The following is a 20,933-nucleotide window of genomic DNA, read 5'->3' as shown; positions in this document are numbered from 1 at the left end:
TTATTTTGAGGACCGCATAGGAAGGGGGAAGATTGATAAATGGCAGGACGGAGACCAAATACAACATCTCCTTTCTAAAGAGGGCTGTGAGAAGCGGCTTTCATGGTTTTGTTTGGGGGTTTTTTTCCCTGTGAAAGCGATGAATTTGTGCCGTTCCTGTGCCGGCTGTGGAGACCTCTGTGGACCCCCCTCTCCTTTCGAGAATACAAATCTTCCTGGCCTTCTCCCGGTACTAAGAATCAGCATTCCTTTCCTTTATATCTTTTTCTTTCCTGCCCTTTTTTTCGGTGTCCCCCAGGGCAGGATTTCCTTCTTTCTGCTCTGCCACATAACGTTCCTTTTCACCACAGCCCCCTTTGAGCGAGAAGGCTCCCGCTGGCGTGTCAGCAGTGTTTATTTCAGTCGGCCCCGATTTCTGCTTTTTCCTGTATTACTGTGGCAACAAGCTTCAGAGCCGAGGCATGAGCCTTGAACTTGTCTGAAGCGGAGCCCAGCACCAATGCAAATGCACCACGTATTGGCTGCTTCTTCATCAAGACTGCCGCGCCGATCACAGACTATGGATTGCCTCTTGGGATTATCTCTCTTTTTTTTTTGAGTTTTGTGCAACCGTCCACATGGTACACGCAGACTTTGCCGAGTATTTTCAAAGCAAACTTGCGTGCATAAGTCTGCTCTGAAAATCCTCCGGTAAAGGGCAGAGGGACGTGCACGTGAGTACATCACACAAAGCTGCACCGGCTCCAGGCAGGGCGTAGTTTGTGCCGGGCGACTTACATGCATCCTTTCAAAATCAAAACGTGCACGTGAAAGTCCCAACTCGGGGCCTCCCCCCATCCTGCAAAGCCTCTCCTCCATGCCCGTAAGGGTGAGCTGATCCTTGATCGATTTTCTAAACGGGGCTTTATGTACTTGATAAGTCCCTGAAAATCAAGCCATTAAGGTAGGGGTGCTCACCCTCCCCCCCCCCCCCCCCCCAGAGGGGTCATGAATGATCCTGAAAGGTGATGCGTCAGTTGGCTGAAAGAGGAAGAAAAATCCCAGGCTCGTTTCCTCGGAGGCACTGCAAGCTCAGGAGGGCGGGCACCTACTGATCTGGTAACAAGCATGCCACTGCTCAGTCATGCATCTTTCAGTGGGCCTGGGAGCAGAGCCATTTTCACTGCGGCGGATGCCATTCATGGTAGGAGCCGCCGTGATATTCCACAACCAGGGAAGAGCTGCCACCCTCAGGCTCAGAGCCTGGAAGGAGTTCCTGCTTATCGCTAGGACCCCTACCCAGAGAGATCGCAGCTGATGTTTGCCCACCCACGGGAAAATAGTGAAGTAGGGGAGTGCGTAACTTTGCTTCTGCTATGGAAGAGGTGTAACTTAAAAAAATAAAAGAAGTTAGCTATTTCTGCCAGGTTCAAAGGGTCTGGGGGTAACTGGGGGAGGGTGCAGCTTATCAAACCAGGGGTGTTTGGAGGACATAGCTCTTAATTGGGCGAACTGGTGAAACTGGCAATGGCACGGACGCGCGCGCCTGTTATAAAATACCCTGACTTATGTGGTAGAATTAAGATTTGTGTGCCTAGGCGCACGCCCACTTAAAATTGGGTGCACACGCGCGCAGCCAGGTTGTTTTATAATGCGTGCCTATGTGCGTGCGGAAGTATCTGGGTCCGCCTGAGCACCGATTTGAAAGTTACCGTTCCTGATCGTGAGCCCTCTGGAGATAGAGAAATACCTACACTACCTAAATGTAATCCACTTCAAAGGGCCACAAGGTGGGAGATAAATAAATAAATACTGGCAATAGCAAGAGTAATCAGTGAGGGCAATGATGTGCTAGCATGTTCCAGGTACATACTTCTCAAGAGATGACATACTCTCTTACGTCTCGGTTCCATCCTGGCCACCAAAATACGCAGGCAACAAGTTCCTCAGTTTTGTGGCAACCTGGATGACCTGCCAATGGGGAATCATGGAAGCTTCCAAACATGAAGTGCCCCCAGTTATGGAGTTGATTCCATTTATAAAGGAAGATTTTTTTTTGCTGGCTCCATAGAGTTAACCTTTTCTCCCTTTTTCCAGTTCCTGCCCCCAGGCCTGTGCGAACTTTTCTTGCTTGCAAGTTTCAGTGCATTGCCTCTGTTGGATCAGATCAATTGCAATTTGGATTTCGGAAAATGTGAGGCATGGAAATTCTACTTCTTTCCTGCACAAGCTTAAAGATCTTCATTTGATACAGAATTGTGCCACGAGGCTTTTTAACTGGAAAAAGTTCTTGTGAGCATGTATCTCCTTCATTGTTCGCTCTTTATTGGCTCCTGATACATTGGCGCATTAAATTTAAAATTGTTTTATTGGTTTTTAAATTGTTACACTCCAATGTATACCCAGGGGCTCACGCTATTTTAAAGTTTTATGTTCCTCCCCGCACTTTACGTTCAGCCAATTGTGGTTTATTAGAAGTACCATCTTTTAGAACAGTTCATTTAAATGAAGCACGAGAAAGGAAAATTGCTAATTTTCGTTCCTGTAGTACCAAGGATCAGTCCAGACTGCTGGGTTGTGTCTCCATTCCAGCAGATGGAGTTAGAGAAAAAACTGAAAGGCACCCCCACTTATCCTGGTGTGCCACCTGCGATCCTTCAGTATAATCCATACCATAGCAGAATGAAACATATCATAACCTCAACATAAGAACCAATGGCTATATCAAACCACCTAATGAAAGAAACTGCATAACTCCTGGAACTTATGTACATGGAGGGAGTACTTCCATATGCAACGTAAATGCTGTCCACTTGAGAATATTCTGCAAAATAAAAAACGATAGCGAACGGACTCTCCAAATTCCATGGGCGGGCGTCTGGACTGACCCTTGGTACTACAGGAACACAAATTAGCAGGTAAGAACCCAATTTTTCTTTCCCTGTACGAAACAGGATCAGTCCAGACCGCTGGGATGTACCCAAGCTGCCCTAACTGGGGTGGGACCTGGAGAGTCCCGCTCGAAGAACACTACTGCAAAAACAGTCACCATCTGGAGCACGGACGTCCAAACGGTAATGCTTAGCAAAAGTGAGTAAATGTTTCCAAGTAGCCGCTCTGCAAATTTCCTGCGGTGAAACAAACTGACTCTCTGCCCAAGACGCCGCCTGAGATCAAATTGAATGCGCTTTTAAACCTTCCAGAACTGCGCGCCCAAAGACATATATATATGTCAAAGTTATGGCTTCCTTCAACCATCAGGCAATAGTGGCTTTAGTTGCCTTATGTCCTTTCTTACGACCACCCCATAAGATGAACAGATGATCAGACAAACGAAAAGCATTGGTTACCTCCAGATAGTGAAGCAGAATCTGCCGCACATCTAATCTTCGCGAGCCTGAGGCGAATTCCGATCCAAATCCGTGAAGGCAGGCAACTCTACGGTCTGATTCAAATGAAATTCCGACATGACCTTCAAGGAGGGCACTGTCCTAAGGGATACCCCTGAATCCGAAATCCGGAGAAAAGGTTCCCTACATGACAACGCTTCAAGCTCAGAGATGCGCCATGCCGAAGGGATAGCCATCAGGAAAATCATCTTAAGTGTCAAGTCTTTCAAGGTGGCCTGTTTTAAAGGCTCAAACAGAAGACCGCACAAGCCACGGAGAACCAGATTAAAACTCCAAGAAGGACACACTGGACGAACCAGAGGGTTCAAATGTTTAGCACCTCTCAGGAAACGCGTTACATCCGGATGAGCCTCCTGGGATGTCCTGTCAATCTTCCCCCGCAAACATCCCAGGGCCGCTACTTGAACCCTGAGATAACTGCATGCCAAGCCTTTCTTCAGACCCTCTTGTAAGAACGCCAAAATATGGACAATTGAGGTGTGCTGCAGGGACACATTCAACCTGCTACACTAGGAATCGAAAACCTTCCAGACTCGAACATAGATGAGGGAGGTAGACGTTTTTCGCGCTTGCAAGAGGGTGGAAATAACGGAATCCATATAACCTTTCTTTCTCAACTGCCGCCTTTCATAAGCTAAGCCGCTAGACAAAAGCGATCCACTTGATCGAAAAATACTGGACCTTGCCGAAGAAGATTCGGTAGATGACTGAGCCGAAGAGGACCATCCACCGCTAAGTTAATCAGATCTGCAAACCACGGCTGCCGTGGCCACTCCAGAGCCACGAGAACGACTGAGTCTGTGTGAGCCTCTATCCTTTGCAAGACCTTGCCCACCAACGGCCAGGGAGGAAAGATGTACAGCAGAATGTCGCGAGGCCACAGCATGACCAAAGTGTCAACACCTTCCGCCCCATGTTCCCTCCTGCGACTGAAGAACCGAGCCGCCTTCGCATTTCTCTGAGTCGCCATCAGGTCCAGGCGAGGAACACCCCACAGACGAGTCACGAGATACATTGCCTCCTCGGAAAGTTCCCACTCTCTGTGATCGAGATGCTGGCAACTGAGAAATCCGCCTGAACGCTGTCGACCTCGGATATGTGAGAAGCTGCCAGCCGGACCAGATGGCGCTCTGCCCAGAGCATTAGCCGATCGGCTTCCAATGCCACTGGACAACTTCTGGTCCCCCCCTGATGATTGATGTAAGCCACTATTATCACATTGTTGGACAATACTCGCACTGATCGGCTCACCAAGGGAAGGAAACTGCGCAAAGCCAGACGTACTGCCCTGGTTTCCAAGCAATTTATGGACCATTTCGCCTGCTACCCTGTCCAACGGCCCTGTACTGCCCTCGATTGGCAAACCGCACCCCAGCCGGAAAGGTTGGCATCTGTTGTCACGACCACCCACTGGGGCTCCTCCAGGTTCATCCCGTGCTGCACGTGGGCCAGAATCAACTACCAACGGAGAATGGACCTGGCAGGTTCCAAAAGCGGCAATCGGATTTGGAACTCTTCCGACTTTGGGTCCCAACAAGAAAGTAATGTCCTCTGCAAGGGTCTCATATGAGCAAAGACCCAAGGGACTAATTCTAGAGTAGATGCCATAGAACCAAGCACCTGCAAGAAGAGACAACAGCCGCCGGATCTGCGCCATTAACTTGTCGATTCGCTCCTGCGTGAGAAAGACCTTGCTGACCGATGTGTCGAACCGAGCACCCAAGAAGTTCAGCACCTGGCAAAAGTGATGACCCAACAAAGGGATTGGAGCCGGGCCACTACTGATTGGACCGCTGCCCTAAAAAGCTCCTCTGACTTTGCGTGAATGAGTCAATCGTCCAGATAGGGATGAACCAAAATCCCCTCCCGCTTGAGGGACGCAGCTACTACCACCATTACTTTGGTGACGACGTGGGGAGCTGTTGCTAATCTGAACGGGAGTGCCTGAAACTGATAATGCTCGCCCAGAATCATGAACCGGAGAAACCGCCTAAACTGTTCGTGGATCCCTATGTAAAGATACGCTTCCGTCAGGTCTAAAGAAGCCAAATATTCGCCGGAGTGGACGGCCTCAATGACTGAGCGGAGAGTTTCCATGCGAAAACGGGGTACCCGAAGTGCTTTGTTCACCTTCTTCAGATCCAAGATCGGGCGGAAGGAGCCTTCCTTCTTGGGAACCACAAAATATATGGAGTATCTGCTGGGCCTGCATTCCTCCGGCGGGACCGGGACAGTGGCTCCCAGCGCTTTCAACTGGCCCAGGGTTTGAAGCACCACTGTCCGTTTCGTGCAGGCCCCACAGGGCGACATCAAGAACAGGTCCCGCAACAGGCGTGCAAAATCCAAAGCGTAGCCATGTTCGATGATGCTTAGAACCCACTGGTCTGACGTAATCTTGACCCACTCCTTGAAGAATAGAGACAGGCATCCACCTATCACCGGAATAGAGGAGTGGGCCAGGACACCTTCATTGGGAGGACTTGCCCCCGGAAGATCCCTGCACGGAGCGGCAGTAGCCGCAGAGGCATTCACGGAGCGGGATGCCAGTGGCCAGTAGTTGGTGTTCCACCTTCACGGAGCGGAAGGATGGAGGGCTGCTATCTCAAAAAAACCAAAAACAAAAAAACAAACAAAAAAATAAAAACAGGGGTGTGTAAGAGTATGGGGTAAAGGTGTGGCCTGCTTGTTACAGCGGTTGCTACCCCTAATTGAGCTGGACGTTCACTTGGATGCAGATACGGCGCTGCTCTCTAAATTGGTGGTGGGGTGGAGGGGAATTAGGGCTGGAGGGTACTGGAAGCCAATAGTAACAGGTGGGAGAGAAAAAAAGGGGAAAAAAATGGATAAAGTGCGTAGCTTGCTGGGCAGACTAGATGGGCCGTTTGGTCTTCTTCTGCCGTCATTTCTATGTTTCTAAGACCCCCGTCGCGGAGAGGCCTGCGGCCACGAAAGGAATGAGACCAAGCCTGAGACCTTGCCTATGGCTGATGTGGAGTGAAGGCTGGAGCCCTGGTCTGCCGAAACTTGCTCTGTCCCCAGTACCGAGGGCGCGCCCACCCAAAGGACCTGGAGATTCTAGGCTTGTCCTCTGGTAATTTGTACACCTTGTTGTCCCCAAGGGATTTGATAAGGGCTTCCAGATCATCCCCGAACAAGAATTTCCCTTTAAAGGGGAGATTGCCTAGCTGGGCCTTGGAGGAAACATCGGCCGACCAGTTGCGGAGCCACAGAAGCCTTCTAGCAGAGTCCACCGAAGCCATAGTGCGCAAAGACGCCCGAAGAAGATCATACAAGGCATCCGCGGTGTAAGCCATAGCTGCCTCCATGCGATTTGCCTGCTCCGCAGCAACTGCTGCACCCAACGAAGAGTTGCCTTTTGCATGAGGCTACTGCAGACCGCCGCCCTAAAGCAAAGCGTCGAGACCTAAAAAATCCACTTGAGAAGGACCTCCAGCTTCCTATCCTGACGATCCTTAAGAGCGGCAGCCCCTGCTACCAGAATGGTCATTCGCTTAGTGATGGCTGAAACGGCCACATCCACTTTAGGGACCTTAAGGACGGCCAAGGACTCGTCCGGCAGCGGGTAAAGCTTCTCCATGGCTCGCCCCACCTGAAGGCTGGCCTCAGGAGCCTCTCATTCTCAGGTCACTAGTTCCAGTAGCATAGGATGAAAAGGAAAAGCTTTAGGAGGGGACTGAAGCCCCGAGAGAATGGGGTCCCCCTTAGTAGCCTATGAGCTCGGCTGCGGCATCTCAATACTGAGCTCCGTCAGAACATGAGGGATTAAATGATCAAGCTCCTCCCTCCGAAACAACTTGAGGACCCTCGGGTCATCCCCCTCAACTCGGGTGGGCTCATCAATATCCCCGCCAATATCCTCGAGGAGAGGGTCCAGCGAAGGGGATCCAGTGGATCGGAAGCCAGGGTCCCAGAGGGATCAAAAACCACACAGTCTGTCCTCCCTCTGGAGGAATTGGAACCCCCAGAAAGCCTAGCCACCTTCGCAGGCGGAGGCTCCTCAGCCTGCAACTCAGCCTCGGCCTCCAAAAAGGCCTTGTGCATTAAAAGCACAAATTTGGAAGAAAAGGGATGCTGCCCCTTTAAGGCCCCCCCCCCGCCCCCCGTGGGAGGGTCAGAGCTCGGAGGGAAGGCAGGCACTGGGAGCTGCTGTCTACAGGGCTCAAATTCGGTGGGGAGAGAGGAGAAGAGATCTCCCCTCCCCCTGCATCAAGCCCTCCACTGGAGCGTGGTGGAGGCAAAATGGCTGCTGTTCCCGCACTGGACGGGGACGGGGCAGGCCAAGGCCGGCAGAGGTGCGAATTCCTCCCTGTGTCCCGGGAGAGCGCCGAAAATGACCCGCTGCTGCTCCCTGACGGTCCCTCCCCTCCCGGGAGGCACCGTGTACAAAGGCCATCGCCGGAGAGCCACACCTCTGGCTCCCTGCATGCTGAACACGGCGAATCCCGTGGCATGCCCGCGGAGCGGGAGTGAGCACGAGGGCGAAAATCGCCCTTCTGGAGCCCCAGGAAACCTGTGCGCACGGTAGCAAAACAAGGTTTTTTTTTTTCCAGAAACTGACATGCAGCCACCCAGGGAAAAAAACGCCCCTGGAACCTCAATCGTGCCACAGGCAGCCCCCCCCCCAGAGGAATTATGCCGTCTGAGGATGCAAGGGGGAAGGACCGGCCCACCGGTTAATCCCCCTACTCACCGGCAGAAGAAGCGACTCCGAGAAAACAGCTAACGGGGTATCTAACCCCAGCTGTGCCTCAACCAAGGCAGCAGCCTCAGGAGGACTGACTGTCACCTCCAGAAAGCAAACTAACTACTTTTGTTCTCCGGGGTTTTTTTTGTTTTTAAATAGCTTGATTTAGCCACTGGTAGAAAGCAAACTCCTTTATGTCTTACTATTCCTGGCTTGCTTTGCTTTCCTTGTTTTTTGTTTTTTTAAATGGATCAGGACCGCAGGTTCTGTCACCCTCATCTGCTGGAGTCAGAGAAATATTGAAGGATCGCAGGTGGCACACAAGGATAAGTGGGGGTGCCGTTCAGTTTTTTCTCTAACTTCAACTGCTGGAAGGGAGACACAACCCAGCGGTCTGGACTGATCCTTGGTCCTACAGGAACGAAAATTAGCAGGTAAGAACCCAATTTTCCTTTCTCGTGCTTCATTTAAATGAACTGTTCTAAAAGATGGTACTTCTAATAAACCTCAATTGGCTGAACGTAAAGTGCAGGGAGGAACATAAAACTTTAAAATAGCGTGGGTACAGTGTAAGCTCCCTTTTTATCAAAGACATCTTGGTGTGCTGCATATTTTCCAAAAGTTGTCCAATGCCATCTTCGAGTACTGGACAACACAGATTGCCTGGATTCTCCTACTTCCTGGGCTTCATTAGGCATGCAATTCTGTGCAGCTCATGTCGTTCCAGCTATGGAAACAGAGAATGACCGAGAAATGTGGTGCTCTGGCGATGTCATAACTGGTAGTTATATATTGTAGTTAAGGCAAGAGGTTGGTTTTGGTGGTTATAGGCCCTGATGTGAAGGATGAACCATTGATGGTCTCTACCATAATACTTAATCCCTTCTGTCATGTGGGGACCTGGTGTTGCTGAGCAAACATGAGGTCCAAAAAATAAACATATGCTCCAGAGTCAATCATGGCTAGAGAGGGAGTTCTATTATTTTTCCAAGAAGGATTGACTGGAATGGTAATCTGAAAGACTCGTGTCCCCACAGTAGTATTGATTATTCAGAGGGATAGCTATCTCATGACTTGTTCCCTCTACTGGGGATGGGAGTCTGTGTTTGCCTGCTGGTATCAACCCAGATTCTGAGGTAACATAATAATGAAGTCAGAAAAAACAACTGGTTTGTCAAGTCTACTGTGGCAGGAATTTCGAAAATGCCCTGAAAGGCCACAATAGAGGCGCAAACCTTCTTTATGGCACTACCACTTTTCTTCCTCAGGGATGCATTTCATGCCATCACCAACACGAGCTCCTCAGAGGTTAGTAGTCTGTTAGTAGGGGCTACCTGCTCTCTCATGATTTATAACTCTTTTTTTCTATTGGCTTTGCTCTCCCAAGTGTCTCTCAATTCTTATGCATAAAGTGAGCAAGGCTTCTAGGTTGGCTAGGTCTTATAGCTGGGCCAATTTATCCTTGCTTGTGAGAACTATGCCTCATCTTCAGGTCAAGGTAGAATGAGGTTAATGAAGGGTATCGCCCTACAACATGTTCTTTGACCTTTATTTCTTCATATCCAGGTGAATTCAGATGGCACAAACACTGCTTTATAAGGAGGTGCACGGAAAATATTAAGGTTTGTTAGTTTGGCTCATTTGTAATTTAATTAATTGTGTTTGGAAGCGAGTATGTAGGGTCAGTTCATTCCAGTCCAGATCATTCACTAACTGGTTAAACTCCATGTCATACTTGATTGTGTTTTGATGGCCCTGATGGAGCCCCAAGATCTTACTTTCTGACAACTGAACACAATCCTAAATTATGAAGGCCTGGGATAGGGCAGCCAGGAATGATTCTGTTTGGTTCAGAATTAGATCATCTCACACCAAAAATGGTGTTATCCACACCAGGGCTTTTTTTTATGAGCAGGCTAAACATAAACCCCACTTTAAGCCAGGGCTTCCCAAACCTTTAGCCAATGTGACCCCATTTTAGCACTTGAAAATTCACATGGTCCCAGAGAAAGATCAAAACAAAATTAGTAGAGGTGTGGTACCCTTCCAGCAATCACTTCACTCTCACCCTCCTTGCACGCCAACTGATCCCTCCCCTCTAGCGGAACCCCTCTCACAACCTCTGCCCCTTCAGCTGATGCTCTCTTAACATCATTCATATCCTCTATTTGCCTCCCAGTTGATTTTCTCTCACCCCCAAGTCCTTTTTATAACCCACAACTGATCTTCTGTCATCCCCTCTCATTCTTATCCCCATCCTCTCCATCTCAACTCTCTTACTGCTTTTCTTCAAAACTCTTCTCTCGCATGCCCTCCAGCTGATTCCCTCTCACCCACAAACTCCTCTTACATCCCCTAGTTATTCTTCTTTCATTCCCTCTCTCTAACCCTCCATAGCCAAGTCCTCTCCACCTGATCCAACCCTCAAACCCCTCTATACATCCCTCTGGCCAGGGTCAGTGGCAACATTTTTCTTTGAGCCGTGGGCCAAATGTTGGTGACAACAGCTAGGAAAGAGGGTAGGCTGATAAGAGGGGACAACTTTGTTCTCTTGGGTAGGTTCAGTGGTGAGTGAGGAGAGAGGAGCAGTGGCAATCTCCACCGGTTCATGCATGCTCAGTCCTCCCACCCCCTCCTCTCATGATTGGTCCGATGCCCAACAGTAATCTGCATGTGGCTGCAACATTAGTAATGAAAGTAAGCATGGGGACTGTGAATTAGTGCAAAATAACAGGCCTTGCAGCAGCCCTGAGGGCTGCCTTCTGAAAGGCTTCCTGCTATCACAAAGATTCATACAAGAGCAGTGCCACTGCAGGGACTGTGAACGTGTCCTGGCTCACAGGCCCCACATTGACTTCCACTACTAATGCTGCTGCTGCTAATCTGTAGGGTCTATGAACGTGTCCTGGCTCACAGGCCCCACACTGACTTCCACTACTAATGCTGCTGCTGCTCTGCAGGGTCTATGAACGTGTCCTGGCTCACAGGCCCCACACTGACTTCCACTACTAATGCTGCTGCTGCTGACACCTGAGAATGCTGCAATGTGAAGAATCTGTGATCCCAGCTGAAAGTTTTGTGACCCCCATTTTTTGTCCTGATCCATAGTTTGAGAAACCCTGCCTTAAACGATTCGGAAGGGTACGAGTGTGGGTGTAGGCGAAACCATAACATACATTGATGTAGGAAGCCCTACAACTAGCCTCTATTACCAGGACTTTTCCAGAAGTGGCAGTCCGGGGTTCCAGAGGTGGCTGGTCCGGTCAGAGCTGTTCACCCCGACTGGCAGGAGGGCCTGGAGAGACTATGAAGCTGAGCCTGCAACTTGTACACTGCCTCCATAATGTTCTTCCAGCAAAGAGAAGGCTGCTCCCTTTAGCCTGACCTCTAAGCTGACCTAGCCCACTCTGCTGGAGACTTAGAGGAAATAGGATGTCTAGGCAAGAGAGTTCTTTGGAGAGGCCAGGTGGTCTGGACCCGCTGTCTTCTGCCTGAGGGGCATCCGCTGTTCCCCATGGGTTGAGCCTTTGGCTGCATACGTAAACAGGAGCCAATAAGGAACTGAAGACCAGAGGCAGATCAGAATTGTAGGCAAGGACCAGGACCACAGCCGGAACCAGGAAGTGGAGGGGAAAAATGGCCAGGCAACATGATATCATAGAGTAAACTCTGTGTGGACTGTTGTCTTAGCAAAGGCTAGAGTTCCTCATTATACAGCCCTCTCTTTGGGATAGACCTAATGCTGATCCAATAGGGAGCCTCCGGAGGTGGATCTCCCTAACTTTCCTTCACTTACAATTTTCTGCAGGGTTCTTGATAATTCAGAGTCCTGGTAGCTCCACTGCAGGATCCTAGGCCTCGAACACCTAGGGCTGCAGATTTGAACTCCCTTACCCCTGACAAAGAGCATGAGGACCCTTTGAAAGCAACTTTTATATGGGAAATGTTAACCAATGTTTACAGATAGGGGAAGGTACCAAAATTATTTTATAGGTGTTTTGTGACAGAGAAAATGAAGAGGGCCAGATTTTAAAAGCCCTGCGTGCGTAAATCTGGTCGGATTTATGCGCGCAGGGCACTCGCACGCCGGCGCGCCTATTCTGCATAGGCTGCCGGCGCGCAAGTCCCCGGGCTTCATAAAAGGGGCGGGGAGGGGGAGTGTCCTGGGTCAGGGGGCGGTTCAGGGCGGGACCAGGGGCTTGGCGCCGGCCCGGGGGCGTGGTTGAGGCCTCCGGACCAGCCCCCGGGTCGGGTGATGGCGCGCCAGAAGCCCGCTGGCGCGCGCAGATTTACACCTGCTTTCAGCAGGTGTAAATCTGCTAACAAAGGTAGAGGGGGTTAGGGAGGGGAAGGTGCGGGGGGGTGGAAAGAAAGTTCCCTCCGAGGCCGCTCCAATTTCGGAGCGGCCTCGGAGGGAACAGGCAGCGCGCACCGGGCTCGGCGCGCGCAAATTGCACAAATGTGCACCCCCCTTGCGCACGCCGACCCCAGATTTTATAAGATATGCGCGGCTACGCGCGTATCTTATAAAATCCAGCGTACTTTTGTTCGTGCCTGGTGCGTGAACAAAAGTACACGCTCGCGCAAATTTATGAAATCTACCCCAGCAGATTTATTGCGTCTAGCTTTCCTATTTTTCAACAAGTGTAAAAAAAAAAAAAAAATTGTCCCACTTTCTCCTATAAGAACATAAGAAAATGCCATACTGGGTCAGACTAACTGCATCAAGCCCAGCACCCTGTTTCCAACAGTGGCCAATCCAGGCTATAAGAACCTGGCAAGTACCCAAAAACTAAGTCTATTCCATGTTACCATTGCTAATGGCAGTGGCTATTCTCTAAGTCAGGGGTCAGGAACCTTTTGGCTGAGAGAGCCATAAACGCCACATATTTTAAAATGTAATTCCATGAGAGCCATACAATATGTTTAAAACTAAATACAAGTAAATGTGTGCATTTTATGTAAGATCACACTTTTAAAGTACAATAAGTCTCTGAAAATATTACACCAGGCCTTAAGACACCAATACATCTCCTATTAGGAAAACGGACCAAGTCAGGCTGCTATAGAGTCCTACACAGAAACTACACGCCAGCAGAAAACCTCACCTGAATCACGTGCTGTCCCTCACCTAACATAGAATAAAGAGACCAAAACGCATAACAAGAAGCATGCAGACAAAAACTGAATTGGAAACTGCAACAAGCCAGAGTCTCTGTATGCAGTGTAACAAAGGAAAAAAGAAACATCACACATCCTTATAAAACAAATCAAGAAATATAAAATCATCAGCAGTAAAACTGTACTAACAAAAAGAACATATTTCGAAACAGCTGATGAGTGGAATATCCAATAATTAAAAACTCATATAAAACATTTCCAGATACCAACAAAATATTTCAAAATAGCAGACACAAAGATCCAGTAATGAAAAATAATAAGGATACAAAAATTTTTTTGCTCTGCATACCTGGGAACGTTTGATATCCAGGTGTCCTGAGATTGTTCTGAATTAGCAGGAGGTGGGGTGGTTTGCTTGGAACTTTCTCCTCTCTCAGTCACATACCAGCGCTCTCTCTCACACTGGCTCTCAATGACACACCTATACACACATGCTCTCAGTCACTCACATATACAAATGTTTTTTCTCTCTCACTTATATAGGCTCTTAATTACACATTTACACACATGCTGTCTATCTTTTCACGCTTACACACACACAGGCTTTCAATCACATAAATACATGCTGTCTTTTTCTCTCACACACAGACTCTCATTCACATGCTTACAAACATGTCCTCTCTTTATCTCATTTACACACAGGCTCTCAATCACATACTCACATGCTCCCTCACCTAAATCAGCTCTCAATCACACAGACACACATGGTCTCTCTCTCTCATTTAAACACAGGCTCTCAATCACATACTCACATGCTCCATCACCTAAACCAGCTGTTAATCAGACACAGACACACATGATCTCTCTCTTACTTATACACACAGGCTCTTAATCATACATACACATGATCTCTCTCACACACAAAGGATCTCAATCATACACACATACTCTTTCAAACAAACAGGTTTTCAATTACAAACTTACACATACAGGTTCCCAATGGTAAACTTACATTCATGCTCTCTCTCTCACAGGCAGGATCTCAATCACAGACATACTCTCTTTCACATATACAGGCTCTCAATCATTCACATACATGCAATCTCTCACTCACACACACAGGATCTCAAACACACATGCTTGCTCGCTCATTCATTCACTCTCTCTCTCCCCCTTCCCCCCCCCCCCCCCCGGGAACTCGCGGCAGCAGCAGCCACCTCCCAACGCTAACCTCCTTCATTTTCAGCCCTCGCTGAGGCGAAGGCGGAGTCCCATCGGCCTCGGTTGAAGATTTTCATTTTCCTCCGAGCCGCGCTGCAGTCTTCTTCCCGTCGGACACTAGCGTGCCTGCGCGGGTCTTCCCGCGCAGGCACCCGATGCTCTCCACATCCTCTTCCGGGCCGCGGGAAGAAGAGAGCACCGGCGTGCTTTCTTCTTCCCGCGGCCCGGAAGAGGAAGTGGAGAGCATCGGGTGCCTGCGCGGGAAGACCCGCGCAGGCACCCGATGAGTCCAGCGCTGGCACCCGGCTGACACCCGATGACTCCCGCGCAGGCACCCGGATGACTCCAGTCGGCGTGCTCTCTTCTCCTCCCCCCCGCGGCCCGGAAGAGGAAGTGGTGAGCATCGGGTGCCTGCGCGGAAGAAGAGACCACGCTAGTGTGGTCTCTTCTTCCCGCGCAGGCACCCGATGCTCTCCACTTCCTCTTCCGGGCCGCGGGGGAGGGGGGGGGAGAAGAGAGCACGCCGGTGCCGCTGACTCCAGCTGTCCTGCCGCGTTCCGCCCGGGCTGACAGCATTTTAAGCCCGGGCGGCGGAGGACCGGGGAGCAGCTGGGTCAGCGGGGAACCGCGAAGTATGGCGACACTTGTCTGCGAGCCAGATGCAGCCCTCAAAAGAGCCATATCTGGCTCGCGAGCCATGGGTTCCCGACCCCTGCTCTAAGTGAACTTAATAGCAGGTAATAGACTTCTCCAAGAACTTATCCAATCCTTTTTTAAACACCGCTATACTAACTACACTAACCACATCCTCTGGCAACAAATTCCAGAGTTTAATTGTGCGTTGAGTAAAAAAGAACTTTCTCCGATTAGTTTTAAATGTGCCCCATGCTAACTTCATGGAATGCCCCCTAGTCTTTCTACTATCCGAAAGAGTAAATAACCGATTCACATCTACCCGTTCTAGACCTCTCATAATTTTAAACATCTCTATCATATCCCCCCCCAGCCATCTCTTCTCCAAGCTGAAAAGTCCTGACCTCTTTAGTCTTTCCTCATACGGGAGCTGTTCCATTCCCCTTATCATTTTGGTATCCCTTCTCTGTACCTTCTCCATCGCAATTATATCTTTTTTGAGATGCAGCGACCAGAATTGTACACAGTATTCAAGGTGCGGTCTCACCATGGAGCAATACAGAGGCATTATGACATTTTCCGTTTTATTCACCATTCCCTTTCTAATAATTCCCAACATTCTGTTTGCTTTTTTGACTGCCGCAGCACACTGAACCGACGAAGTAATGGGCACCGTGTGGACGTCGATGTGCTTGGACCTGGACTTATACCAGTTTCAGGTAAGTGCAAATATATTCGTTTGAGACTTGCTGGAGGCAAATAAAAGGCGAACATTTATTTGGATGATTACGTGTTTGTGTGTATATCCATGCATGGAGTAAAGGGCATTAAATAAATATGGTGATTCTTCCTCGGGGACAAATAGCCTTTTTCATGTGTGCTGAATGTCTTCATGAATATCTCCTTTGATGGAAGTTGCTAAATAATTCCCACTGCTGGGCCACCAGAGGTCCAAATGATTTTGTGTGGAAGTAGGATTGCTTTGATTTAAAAAAAAATGTTCTCCTGGGCTTTATTCAATAAACCTTGTGGAATACCACCGATCTGATCTAGGTCGATCTTTCCAGGCACATCAAGTACTCAATCCTCACAGCACCCATCGATAGCTTATTCATAGCTTTCAACAGTGATGAGTTTACAGTTCAAAAACTTTTTTTTCTTTTTTCATTTTTCCATGGCCTTGGTCCATGCTATTTCCGTACAAATACATAAACCAACTGTCAAAAGAGTTGAACAATAGAACCCATGCGTGGCATGACGTGAATAAAAATGATGCGACCCTGACAGGAACAGGAAAGAAGCAGAGAGAAATTATTTTTCCTGAGCGGCCTAGCTGACTCCCACAGGTCAGAAAATACCCACCACTTAAGCAATGCCATGAATGATGCAGCTCTAGTGTGGAAGCGGGCAGGACAAGACAAACGGCGCACGCTCTTACTTAACACAACAAACCCAGCAACGTTATTTTATATCAGTTTTAATCAGACGTGGCACAGTTTCCCCGCAAAAACAAGTTCTTTAACCAACAAAATGTGCACCAGATGGAATCATTACACATTAAGCAGATGATTTGGAAGTGTTCAACTTTGAAGGGTTCTGTTGATGGATTTTAGTGCAGAAACGCTATATAACTGGCCATACTCCAGGGAACATCCTGAATAGTCAGGCTAACGTGATCTCTAGCGTTTCAGGGGTCAGGAGGAAGCTAACTTGTTTTTGTATTTTTACAGTGACTCTAATTCTTTCATTCTTGGGTTGCTTTTTTTTTTTTTTTAATTTGCAGATATTTATATGCCAAGTTGTGGACAGTGGAAACTGCTGGTTGATGAAGTAATGAACTCTGCTGGCTCTGGTACTGATAAACTTCCTGCTAAATTGACTGCAAATCCTATTACATTATTGTGCATATTGTGAAAGGGGGCTTTTGAAAATCAGATTTAGGAAAGCCTGTTCTGGAGGATGGCCAACAACTCCGATAAAAGCAAGGGGAAGCTTGGGCAGTCACACGTCATGAACATAAGAAAATAAAACTTGTCATGCTGGGTCAGAGCAAAGGTCCATCGTGCCCAGCATCCTGTTTCCAACAGTGGCAAATCCAGGTCACCAGAAAGACGAAGTACAATGCTGAAGGTGAATGCAGCGAAAAAACCCCAAACAAATTATGCACCTGTACCTACTATTGCACAGTTGCAAATTATGTTCTAGATTGTAATAAGCTGTCATCAAAATAGACTTGCTGGCTCCAGTTTGCTAGTAATAGATCCCAGTCTTTTTTTTTTTATCCAGTCAGTTTATGCTGATGAGTTTGTCTTTGGAGATGTTGTGAACATATTTTAGATAAGAAGCAGTCATCAGCAAATGAAGCTCAAACACACAATTCCAACAGAATAACCAGGTTTTGTAAGGAGAGCAGCCCTTGCTGGTGTCAGGGAGGTAGCTCTCTGGCCACTCCGTAAGCCCTTTTGGTCTGTCTGGAAGTGGTGTGGACCTCCCCCCTGAGCGGTAAGGTAGCTGAAGTGTCTACCTGGACCAAGGGCAGAAAGACTCCAGATCCACATGCCGGATGGAACAAGCAGCAGAGTCCAACAGAAAATCCAGCGTCCAGGGCCAAGGTAGGTAGAAGCCAGAACAACTTAAGGTTGAGGTAGGCAGCAAGCAAGCAGAATCCAGAGCAGTCTGAGGCCCAAGTGGGCAGAGGCAGCATCCAAAACCAGGCAAGCAAGGCAGAAAGCAGGACAGACCAATGGAACCCGTTGTCAAGTCAATAAGTTTAAGTCCAGGCAGGCTAAGTGGTCTTGAGCGTGTGACATCATCGCGGGGAGATGCACGCCCTATGCGTCTCTTCGTCGGGTCGTAGTAACACACGTGTCAGAGCATGCAATGGCGGCGCCCTGCCACACAGTGAGGGTCCAAAGCCGAGGAGTCTGGGAAGGCAGCTGAATTCTAACAGGTTTCACTTTCAACGACAATGCCGCCTTTCTTCATTAATTCCTTTCCTTTGAAACGCCTTCCTAATGGATGTCCAACTCATGCTTTCTTTGTCTCAACTGCACCAACTTAGTACATTTGATTACTAGCTTGTGAGAGGCGTGCCTCGTCTTCAGGTCAGTGTAGAATGAGGTTAAGGAAGGGGATCACCCTACAACATGTCGTTTGACCTTTATTTCTTTCCATGCAGGTGAGCTCAGAGGGCACAAACAACGCTGCTTTTATAGGGAGGTGCCCTCCGTGACCTGTGGAGAGCGTCATTGTGCAGTCGGGACTCGGGGAGTGGGAACAGTTGACTTCCGCTGAGTGGTGTAGATGCCTGCAGCCTTAGGTCTCCTGTCAGCTCCTGCCACTGCCTATGCAGGGAGAGTAACCCATGCCCGTGGTCAGCGGGGAACCATCGCCTTGTTGGCACCGGGTGTTCCTCCCCCCAGCAACACCTTCACTGCAGCCTGCCTAGCTCTTTTAGCATTGCCAGCAGAGCTTTTCCCCCTCTCCCTGTGATGAACTCTTTTCAGCGCCACCACTACCAGCAAGAACCTGAGTTTTCCCCCCACAACTCCCTGGAGTGGTGCTGCCATAACGATTCGGGTACAAAATGAGACCTGCTGAGGTAGGCGTGCAGGAGGTTCATGGTGGTATCACTGCCAGCAACAGCTTCCTCCTGGCCACCACCCCCACTGCTGAGGTGAAGCGTGCAGGATTTTTCCACCTCCATCAGCTCTTTTCAACGCTGCCAGCGAGAAGCCCCCCCCCCCCCCCCCCGAGCTTCTTTCAGCACCACCGACACCAGCTTCCCTCCAGCTCTCTTGAGTTTTGCTGCCATGGTGAGGAAGACAGGAGTTAGGGGTGGCCCAACTTTTCCACAGACCTGAACTGGACACTTGAGGCTTGGAGCGGGGGAAGGAGGCGGGATCAGAAAGTACCCCTCTCTCTCATATGCGTAAATGTGCTCCCACTGCCCCTGAACCATACTGAGGGCCCTCCGGTTCCTGTTATTCATGCTTTCTCCCTCACACATATTATTTTCCTTTTCTCTCATATACACACACACGCATACTCTCTCTTACTCATTCACACACATGCTCAGTCACTCTGTCACACACACACTCACACTCGCTCCCTCTGTCTTTCACTCACATACATGTTCTCTCTCAGACAGACATGCTCATACTCTCTCTTACTCAGTCTCTCCCATTCACACACACACAGTCTCTCCCTCTCACGTACACTCACGGCCTGCCCTCCTCATTTTTTCCTGACTGGGGCTCTGCCTGTGTCCCAACAAACAGAAATGGGGAGAGAAAGAGGGGCAGGAGAAGCTGAAGAACAGAAGCATTAGAAATACTCCACCCCCCTCCCCTCACAATAGCAACAGGGCATCTTTACCTGGAGGGAGGCTGGAGCTGGACAGGAGGATAGCGGTGCACAGGCCAACTGCAGCACAGCAAGGCAGCGTGCGTAGCTAGCAGGTAATAGCACAAAAAAACCCAAAGCCACGGTACCGGCACCGCCGGCAAGGACTCACGTGGCCAGAGGGGGATGTCTCCGTCCCACTGTCTCCGCCCTGGCCCAGCTGCACGCTGTGGTGAGCCGGTCAGGCAAAAAAAAAAAATGAGGCAAGCAGGTGGGCCCCTAGCTGGAGTCTCTGGAGCCATCGCAATAAAGCCAGCCAAGCCCACCGGCCAGGGAACAAGAGGGATGCAGCAGGGTTGGTGAATAGAGGAACGGAGCTGCGGCAGGCCGGCAGCGGAGGCCGAGCTGAATTGAGGGAGGTGGAAAAGTTGGAAAATGCATGCACTTAGGGCAGGCAACACACGCGTCTCTCCCCCCCTCCCCTGTAACTGCGGCAGCTCCACAAGGTAAACTGAAGGCGGCTAATAAGGCCGCCTGCTTCCACTATTGATTGGCTACTGAACTGGCCCGATACAGACCAGGCCTTGCTGATCGGGTTTTACAGTGTTACTGTTGTAACCGGGCGCTGTACAACAAACTGTAAAACTGGGCTTCTCCGGTTCAAAACCGGTCAGTTGGTCCACCCTAACAGGAGGAGCAAGTCTGGAAGGGAATGGGAAGAAACTAACTTTTCCGTCAGCCCCAGGGGAGGAGGGAAGGAAGCAGTCGTTACAAACGCTGTGGAGGGGGTAGCAGGAAGCTGCTGTTGCAAGCATTCTTTGGGAAGTGGAATTGCTGCTGGAGGGAATAGAGAGGGAAAGCTGCTGTTCCTGTTGAGCACTATCGGGGGTGAGAGGGAGAGATGTTCTGGAACTGGGGAGGAGGAACAAGCAGGGAGAAGGGAGAGAGTGGGAGGCAGGGAGGGAGAGAGAGAGAGAGAAAAGCGGGGTGTGTGTGGGAGATAGGGCAGTGGGCGGTGGGGAGAGAGAGAGGAGTATGAGAGAGAGAAAGCGGGGTAGAGGGAGGGAGAGGGGAGAGTGGGGAGCAGGAGGAATGTGAGGGGGCGAGTGGGGTCAGAAGAAGCATGAGAGAGGGGAATGCGGGTGATGTGTTAAAACTCATTGGTTTTAATTATAGGGCATTATTTGATATGTCTGTTTTGAAATATTTTATGAATTTTTAATTATTGGATGTTTATCTGTTTTGAATTTTTTTTTTATTGGTATGGCTTTCCTATTATTTATATTTCTTTTATTGCTTTATGAGGACTAGTGAGTTTTCTGTTTTTTCCATTGCTGCACTGTATACAGAATTTGGCTTGTGGCACTTTCCAGTTCAGCTTTTGTCTTCAGGTTTCCATTTAGACTTTATGATTTCTTTATTCTGCACTTGGTGAGGGTCTGCCTGTCTTCAGGACGAGTGACTGAGGTGAGGAATTCTGCCACAGCTTGTAGTTTCTGTGTAGGGGTTTAGAGCAGCTT

At 49.3% G+C, this 20,933-nt stretch overlaps 1 long non-coding RNA gene across 2 annotated transcripts in view; it reads left to right on the top strand.

Annotated features, from left to right (window-relative positions):
• LOC115094922 overlaps positions 1-17,315 on the top strand; it is an 81,435-nt gene extending 64,120 nt beyond the window's left edge. The window contains exons 3-5 of one of the 2 annotated variants that reach the window (XR_003857634.1): positions 9,661-9,716; positions 15,715-15,788; positions 16,853-17,315. This is a non-coding gene — a long non-coding RNA (uncharacterized LOC115094922). The remainder of the gene's footprint in view (positions 1-9,660; positions 9,717-15,714; positions 15,789-16,852) is intronic. The other variant, XR_003857633.1, reaches the window with a different exon arrangement.
• The last annotated feature ends 3,618 nt before the right edge of the window (positions 17,316-20,933 follow it).

This window comes from Rhinatrema bivittatum, chromosome 7 (genome assembly GCF_901001135.1).
Source record: "Rhinatrema bivittatum chromosome 7, aRhiBiv1.1, whole genome shotgun sequence".
Lineage (NCBI taxonomy): Eukaryota > Metazoa > Chordata > Amphibia > Gymnophiona > Rhinatrematidae > Rhinatrema > Rhinatrema bivittatum.
This window is presented reverse-complemented; position numbering and strand designations above follow the sequence as displayed.